The sequence below is a fragment of the Triticum aestivum genome, chromosome 3A (genome assembly GCF_018294505.1).
Source record: "Triticum aestivum cultivar Chinese Spring chromosome 3A, IWGSC CS RefSeq v2.1, whole genome shotgun sequence".
NCBI classification, from domain to species: domain Eukaryota; kingdom Viridiplantae; phylum Streptophyta; class Magnoliopsida; order Poales; family Poaceae; genus Triticum; species Triticum aestivum.
In genome coordinates this window covers 25,351,444-25,360,272 of record NC_057800.1, presented here as the reverse complement: position 1 = coordinate 25,360,272, position 8,829 = coordinate 25,351,444, and the positions used below count along the sequence as shown (strand labels likewise).

Below are 8,829 nucleotides of genomic sequence, written 5' to 3'. Positions count from 1 at the left end.
ATGCAGTTGCTTGGTAGATCACTGGACATCCCCCCTCATTATTAGTTGATGATGTGGATGATTCTGATTGTTTACTTAACAGGACAGGGACATTTTCCTCTTTGATTCTTGATGTGCCGCTGCCGCTGTTTGTCTACCATGCCTCAAGAAACTAAAATGCTTTTCAGTTCATCTACTCTGCGATTGTTTTTGTGCTGCTACAAATGTGTGTGTGCCGCTACTCATCAGATAGCTTAACTAATTTTTGTTTAGTTCAATTTCCAATTTTAGTTCAGTTCAATTCTTATTTTTAGTTTAGTTAAGTCAACTCTTATTTTTACTTCAGCTATCTGATGTATTCCCCTTGTTATTTGAGTAACCGAATAGTGCTTCATTTTCATGCTTCTAAGATACTACTCCTCCGTATCTAAGTGAGCTTCAGCGTGCTTCTTTATGTCTTAGTACTAATTTTCTTTGCCATCATATATCACAAAGATAGTACTGTTTGTATCTTGCTAATAGTTTCTAGGAACTTGATGAGTTAATAAATGAATAATTTCTTGTTGCAAGTCTGGTCTCATTGTCCATGCTATCTTGTTATGCTTATTAAGATTGTCCATGCCATCTTACTATAGTTGGTAAATGAGTGAGGAACTTTTTGTTATTCTGAGTAAGAAAATTTTGATCACATAGCTAGTAGTAACTAAAGAGAGTTCAGTTAGTTATCTTAGTTAAGTTCAATTTCTAAATTTTAGTTAACTTAAATTAAGCTCAATTTTTATTTTTGTTTCAGTTCAATAAAACAGAAATTGGAGGTTCAGATATGGCACCGAGATAGGTTCAAAAAAATGGGGGCAACAACAACGGCAGTAACAACATCGAAGAGCTGGAGATGAGCAAGTTAGGTACTCGCAATGATACGTCGTCCCACGCTGGTGTGTGGGTAGAGCGTCGGTGTGGTGGGGTGAGGAGAGAAGTTGGTGGTGGCAGAGGTGAGGGGAACCAGCGGCGCAGTGGTAGCAGCGGGAAGGGGGCGGTGGTGGAGGGACGGAGTGTCGCTCTGCATGTTGGAGAGTAAACTGTAGTAGGACACCTCTGCCCCGCCGCCAACGCGCATCCCCACCACTGTCGCCAACCTCACGCGCCGGCCTGCATCCCCTCCCCACTCATGGACGTCAAGTTCAGGTACGCAGTGTACGATAAGTTCAGGTACTTTGCCGTGGACGGCCAAGTTCAGGGACGCCTCTGTGCCTGAGGCAAGTAGTGGAACTATATCCAGTTATTTAGACCTTTCAATCATACTGCTCTGCTTTTCTTTACTCAAATTATTCTGAAAAAGTTCAAATTATAAAAGCAGATAAGTCCAGGGTTCACCGGTGGAAGTTTGAGGAAAAAATATAAAAGAAAAGGAGAGTTATTAGTGGAACAAAAGTAAAAGGAGACGCTCTATTTTGCTGGCAGATAATACTTGTTCCATAATTTCCGTCTGCCCTAACCGGCAGTACTCCTAGTACCGCACCTCCAGTCGGCGACCTCGCTCTGAAAACTGACATTGTTTAGCACGTACTGATCCATTCAACTTTTGGTGTGTTCAAAAACAATTGTTCATTATTTGCTAAAAACAGGGAGTTCATAGTCGAGAAGGTAGGGAGTTCAGAAAAGAATGTGAACATGAAAAACCATAAAAAATAACCTAAAACTTGTGTTAGGGGAGTTCTTCAAGAAGTTCGTAGCTAGTCGACCGTGTTGTGTTTCCTTATTAGTTCATAGTTGAGAAGACATGTATTCTTAGCAGTTTGTGCATCTAGCCGTCGTGTTGTGTATTCTGGTCAGTTCGTGTGTGTATGTGTTTCCCTCGTGGTGTATGAGAGGCACCCCGCAAAGCCGAGGAAGTCATCGATCTGGTCGAGGCATCCTCCGATTCTCTATTTTTGGTAGCACAAATATTTATAAGTTCAAACACTAGACCCCGGTAAGTTCTCCTTGAGAAAACCCCATCTCTCATCTGTTTCCATTTTTACAGGTTGCAGCAAAAACAAGATGCACAAGTTCATCTTTTGTATGCTTTTCAGTTCATCTACTTTCGATGGTGAGTCCGATTTCCTTTGTGTTTCCATGTTCATATAACAGAAGCAAGTGCTTGTGGTTATGCTTCAGAATGAGCACCGTACTTTCACTTGGATAACATGAAAATAGGATGCACCGTGGATGTGCTCTGCATACGCCTTTCCCTCTCCGTTGTTTCACTCTTAAAAACACGTGTATGTGTGGCTGCTTATTGCTTCTTGCTGCCACTATTTTTTGTAAATGATTTTGCGTGTGCACTCCAGGAGTGTTTTTGTTTCTGTAGGTCAGCTGCTCAACATTCTTGTACCGCTCAGTACATGTATTACTACTGGGAAGGTTCAAAAATCAGAACTCAACAAGTTCAACATGGTGTATGCCCCGACATGAGATCATCGAGAGGGTGCACCACGGCGTCATGGACTACATCAAGCACGCGCTCACCCTCTTCACCGACTTTGCCGCCATCCTCATCATCATGGTAAACACCCTAGCCACCTTGCTCGTCTACTCATCCTCCACCCACTATGGTTGCTAAAATTCGATTCGTTTTTATATGATGTGATCCATTGTGATGGCTGATGGTGTTGTGTTCCATTGCAACTCAAGAACGCAGGCGACAATTTCGAGGACAAGAAGAAGAGGAGGAGGAGGTCCTGAGAGTGTCATATGTGCATCTATTTTTTTGTTTCAAAAGTAGAAGCGGAAGATGTAGAGGGTGGACTACTCAGGGCGATTGCTGCTGATGTTGTGTTGTGTTAGGTCAGCAAGTAGTGCTAAAATTATTTTTCAGGAAGAGAAGGCAGCGAGAAGATGTTCCAGGTGACACGCCCTTCCATCAAAACAAAACGTTCAAACATAGCAAGAAGTCGGCAGAAAAAGATGTGAACATAGTATGATGTCTTGTTTTTGTTATTGTTACTCGATGTCTCCATTTCCTTTTTTCTCTTAAGTTTTCTTATAGGGAAGGTTCTTGTAATTACTAGTTGTTTGATTGTGTGATGCAGCCGCTTACTTGATGTCATTGTCATTGTTCTTGTAGTTGCATATACGAAAGTGTGTGCTTGGTTTGGTTCCATTTATCTCTCTCTCTCTCTCTCATGCCTTCCCTTTTGATCTTATAGGAACTGAGGCTATTCCAAGGAACAAGACCGGTAACAACTAGCGCAAAGGAGACTATGTCTAGAGGTGGCGCTGCTAGACTTGTTGATGTGTAGTTATGACATAAAAAGCTGAAAATTATTGTATATTGTATAATTCCATAAGCTGTACGTAGCAAATCTGTCCATGTGGATCAGTACAACTTATGTACAGCCTTAAATTCACAAATCTTATAGTCATCTTTGTAGTATTCTTCATGACACTTTGTAAAGCAAGAGTGGCCCATTTTCTGTAAGCAACAATTCAAACGTATCTATTGTATCAGTTCTTAAGATTATAGAAGAAAGTTCACTAGCGAAAAGGCCTAGAGAATTCCACCTTATAATTTGCAAACCTTAAAAATAATGGTCAGTTTGAATTAAAAATCAGTTTGCATTAAAAAGAGTGATCAGATCAAATTAAAAACAATGATCAGTTTGAATTAAAAATGACTAAATTAAAAAAATGAACATTTTGAATGTAAAATAAACGATCTGTTCGAACTAGAAACAACGATTAGTTTGAATTAAAAAAAAGAAAGAAAAAACCATTTCCAACAAATAGAAATGTGGAAGTGTGAAGTGCAAACAATGACGTGTCCGATGTTCCAAAAGGGATTGAATGCAAAAAATCGAGGAAGTTCAATAAACCCATGAAAATCCAAATGTTAAAAGTTCTAGTCGTACAATGAAAGAAGTCCAAAACATCATTGCAAAAATATCAATTCAATTTAAAAAATATCATTCACTTCAACGATATAAACCATGCAAGTTTGGGGACTATGGTACCATAAAATTACAAGAACCATATAAAAAACAAAATAAACTTTAGTACAAATACACACATATATCAGTATGAGTATTCTGTTTTTCAGACGGGAAAACACACTCAGTACAAAACCATATGGACATCAGTTCAAGTATTCTTTTCTTGGAATCTTTCAAAATTACTCTCCGAAGAATATATTAGTACAAACGCACACATAGATCAGTACAAGTACCCTGTTTTTTATGACGGAAAAACAGCACGATGAGTCTCACCGTAATCCAAATTACTCTTCAACGGTTGCGAATTTGAGAAAATGTTCAATATGACTAAGTTTCGTATTTTTGATATCTTTCTAATAGTATATTATTTGCCTCATTTCGACCAACTTTTAAAAAAAAATCGTGTTCGAAATCAAATTTGACCGTATTCAAATTCTTTTTTAAACCGTAAGGAATTGGAAAAACATTTCAATACGAAAAAGTTGCAATTTTTTCGTAGCTTTCCAACGCTGTATTATTTGTGTCAATCCGACAAACCGTTTGTAAAAAATCGCGAAAATACGTTTCGCCCAGAATTTTACCGTTTTTCAAATTACTTTTAAATCATATAGTATTAGACAAAACAATAGATATATGGAAGATGCGGATTTTCACAAGCTTTCCAACGCCATATCATTTGCTCAATTTCGACAAACCATTTGAAAATTAAGTCCAAAATACGATTCGCGTATTCGGTTTTGAAAAAAACGGTTTTTTCAAAACTTCTCCTAAATCATTTTTTTTTGCAAAAACAAATTATAAGATTGTAATGTGGATGTCAAGAGCTTTCCGACGATATATTACACGCCCCGTTTCGACAAAAAAAATTGCAAAAGAATTTGAACTAAAAAAACGATTTTTAACAGCAACACAAAGCATCAGTTCAACCGCTCGAATTTCATCAGTTCAACCGCTTAAATTCATCAGTTCAAGTAGGGTAACAGAATAATATTCTGTTACGCGTAACAGAATAGCCCAGATGTATATATATATATATATATATATATATATATATATATATATATATATATATATATATATATATATATATATATATATATATATAGAGAGAGAGAGAGAGAGAGAGAGAGAGAGAGTCTAGATTCACTCATTTTGGTCCGTATGTAGTTCATATTGGAATCTTTAAAAGGGCTTATATTTTTAGAAACGAAGAGAGTACTACTAGATTTTGATCACATAGTCCACACAACACTACTGGACAAAACTGATCAATCAATAATATTACCATATGTTTTTTTTGCCTTTCTTAAATTATAGTATATTGAGAAGAGGTATTGAATTGTAAAAAAGAAAGTAAAGAAGTGAGGGTTACCTACCTCTTTTGTGCACAACAGGAAGAAATCAGTTTAAGAAATTCTGCTTGCGAATGCAAACATATGTCAAACGCGCCTAGAACTATTGTTGGCCTGACAAATTAAATAGCACATGAATGTCATTGTTCACCCTATTATGAATTTTAGAATGACTAATGCATAATTTGTTGTTTTCGCTGTTTCTTAGGAACATGAAAATTGAATCCTAAAAACAATGGATTTTCCATGTTCTTTCTCCTGCGTAGTAATGTCTACTATGCAACTTTATTCTTGTAGACGCGTATTGGATCTCCAAGCGCAGAGTTTTATAGGACAGTAGCAATTTTCCCTCAAGTGGGTGACATAAGGTTTATCAATCCGTGAGAGGTGTAGGATGAAAATGGTCTCTCTCAAACAACCCTGCAACCGAATACAAGAAATCTCTTGTGTCCCCAACACACCCAATACAATGGCAAATTGTAAAGGTGCACTTGTTCGGCGAAAAGATGGTGATAAAAGTGTAATATGGATGGTAGAAATGTATTTTTATAATCTGAATAAATAAAAACAGCAAGGTAGCAAATAGTAAACGGGCACAAAAACGGTATTGCAATGCTTGAAAATGAGGCCTAGGGTCCGTACTTTCACCAGTGCAACCTCTCAACAATGCTAATATAATTGGATCATATGACCATCTCTCAACGTGCAACGAAGAATCACTCCAAAGTTCATATCTAGCGGAGAACATAAGACGGAATTATTTGTAGGGTACGAAACCACCTCAAAACTATTCTTTCCGATCAATCTATCCTAGAGATCGTACTAAAATAACACGAAGCTATTCTTTCCGATCGATCTAACCAAGAGTTCGTACTAAAATAACACCAAAGTAGATTTAGATTCATAATATTCAATCCAACACAAAGAACTTCAAAGAGTGCTCCAAGATTTCTACCAGAGAAACAAAGGCAAGAACATGCATCAACCCCTATGCATAAATTACCCCAATGTCACGTCGGGAATCCGCGAGTTGAGTGCCAAAACATATATCAAGTGAATCAATACGATACCCCATTGTCACCACGAGTATTCAATTGTAAGACATATATCAAGTGTTCTCAAATCCATAAAAATATTTAGTCCGCTAACAACAAAATCTCAAAGGGAAAAACTCAATTCATCACAACAAGATAGAGAGGGGAAAACACCATATGATCCGACTATATTAACAAAGCCAGCGATACATCAAGACCGTGACATCTCAAGAACACGAGAGAGAGAGAGAGAGAGAGAGAGAGATTAAACACATAGCTACTGGTACAAACCCTCAGCCCCGAGGGTGGACTACTCCCTCCTCATCGTGGTGGCCGCCGAGATGATGAAGATGGCCACTGAAGATGATTCCCCCCTCCGACAGTGTGCTGGAAAGGGTCTAGATTGGTTTTCGGTGGCTACAGAGCCTTGCGGCGGCGGAACTTCTGATCTAGGTTAACCCCGAGGGTTTTCAAAATATTTGTGAATTTATAGGGTAAAGAGGGGGTGCGAGAGGCCATCGAGGTGGGCACAACCCACCTAGGCGCGCCTGGGGGCCCAGGCGCGCCCTGGTGGGTTGTGCCCCCTCGGGGCACCCCCTAGGTGCTGCTCTGGCCCATCCTGGGTGTTCTAGTCCAAAAAACATTCTCTTAAAAGTTTCGCGGTGTTTGGACTCCGTTTGATATTGATTTTCTGCGATGTAAAAACAAGCAAAAAATAGCAACTGGCACTCGGCACTGGGTCAATAGGTTAGCCCCAAAAAATGATATAAAGTTGCTATAAAATGATTGTAAAGCATCCAAAAATGATAATATATGGACGCCGATAACGCCCACATGTGTGGGCGTTAAGGGGTCTGCCCACACGTTTTGTGTGGTGTCTAACAGAATCAGCCCACATGCCTGCGCGTGGGCAAAACAAGTAATGCCCACACGCCTCTTTTTTTTCCTCCCGATCGCTCTCACACGCCTACGTGTGGGAAAAATAGATAACGCCCACACGCCCGTACGTCAGCCCTCCTACCTCATGGTCCCGCACGCCCCGCGTGATGATACGTCTCCAACGTATCTATAATTTTTGATTGTTCCATGCTATATTATATCTTGTTTTGGACATTATTGGGCTTTATTATAAACTTTTATATTATTTTTAGGACTAACCTATTAACTGGAGGCCCAGCCCAGAATTGCTGTTTTTTGCCTATTTCAGAGTTTCGCAGAAAAGAATATCAAACGGAGTCCAAACAGAATGAAACCTTCGGGAACGTGATTTTCGAAACGAACATGATCCAGAGGACTTGGACCCTACGTCAAGAAAGCAACCAGGAGGGAATGAGGTAGGGGGCGCGCCTACCCCCCAGGCGCGCCCTCCACCCTCGTGGGGCCCACGTTGCTCCACCGACATACTTCTTCCTCCTATATATACCTACGTACCCCCAAACTACCAGATACGGAGCCAAAACCCTCTTGTCATCTTGCTTAAAGCATTACTCTGTTCTTTTGAACTTAATACGCTAGATGCATGCTGGATAGCGGTCGATGTGTGGAGTAATGGTAGTAGATGCAGGCAGGAGTCGGTCTACTTGTCTCGGACGTGATGCCTATATACATGATCATACCTAGATATTCTCATAACTATGCTCAATTCTGTCAATTGCTCAACAGTAATTTGTTTACCCACCATAATACTTATGCTCTCGAGAGAAGCCACTAGTGAAACCTATGGCCCCCGGGTCTATTTTCCATCATATTAATCTTCCGTCAACAAGTTATTTCCTTTTCCGTTTATTTTGCTTTATTTACTTTGCATCTTTATCATAAAAATACCAAAAATATTATCTTATCGTATCTATCAGATCTCACTTTCGTAAGTGACCGTGAAGGGATTGACAACCCCTTTATCTCGTTAGTTGCAAGGATTTTATTTGTTTGTGTAGGTGCGAGGGACTCGTGCATGGCCTCCTATTGGATTGATACCTTGGTTCTCAAAAACTGAGGGAAATACTTATGTTACTTTACTGCATCACCCTTTCCTCTTCAAGGGAAAACCAACACAGTGCTCAAGAGGTAGCAAGAAGGATTTCTGGCGCTGTTGCCGGGGAGTCTACGCAAAAGTCAACATACCAAGTACCCATCACAAACCCTTATCTCCCGCATTAAATAATTTGCCATTTGCCTCTCGTTTTCCTCTCCCCCACTTCACCCTTGCCGTTTTATTCGCCCCCTCTCTCCGTCCTCCTTCTCTTTCTCTATTTGCCTGTTTTTGCACGTCTCTTGTTTGCTTGTGTGTTGGATTGCTTGCTTGTCACGATGGCTCAAGATAATACCAAATTGTGTGACTTTACTAATACCAACAACAATGATTTTATTAGCACTCCGATTGCTCCTCTTACCAATGCTGAATCTTGTGAAATTAATGCTGCTTTGTTGAATCTTGTCATGAAAGATCCGTTTTCCGGCCTTCCTAGTGAAGATGCCGCTACCCATCTAAACAAC

The 8,829-nt window shown here is 39.6% G+C and overlaps 1 long non-coding RNA gene across 3 annotated transcripts; it reads left to right on the top strand.

The window, feature by feature from the left end:
* The first annotated feature begins 596 nt into the window (after positions 1-596).
* LOC123057671 (uncharacterized) lies at positions 597-3,490 on the top strand. 3 transcript variants are annotated; one of them, XR_006426909.1, is made up of 5 exons: positions 603-1,164; positions 2,003-2,068; positions 2,310-2,524; positions 2,653-2,936; positions 3,168-3,490. It is a non-coding gene; the product is annotated as an uncharacterized lncRNA (long non-coding RNA). The 3 variants fall into 3 exon arrangements; XR_006426907.1 differs by having other exon boundaries at positions 597-1,164; positions 2,653-3,490; XR_006426908.1 differs by having other exon boundaries at positions 600-1,164; positions 2,330-2,524; positions 2,653-3,490.
* Positions 3,491-8,829: the final 5,339 nt, after the last annotated feature.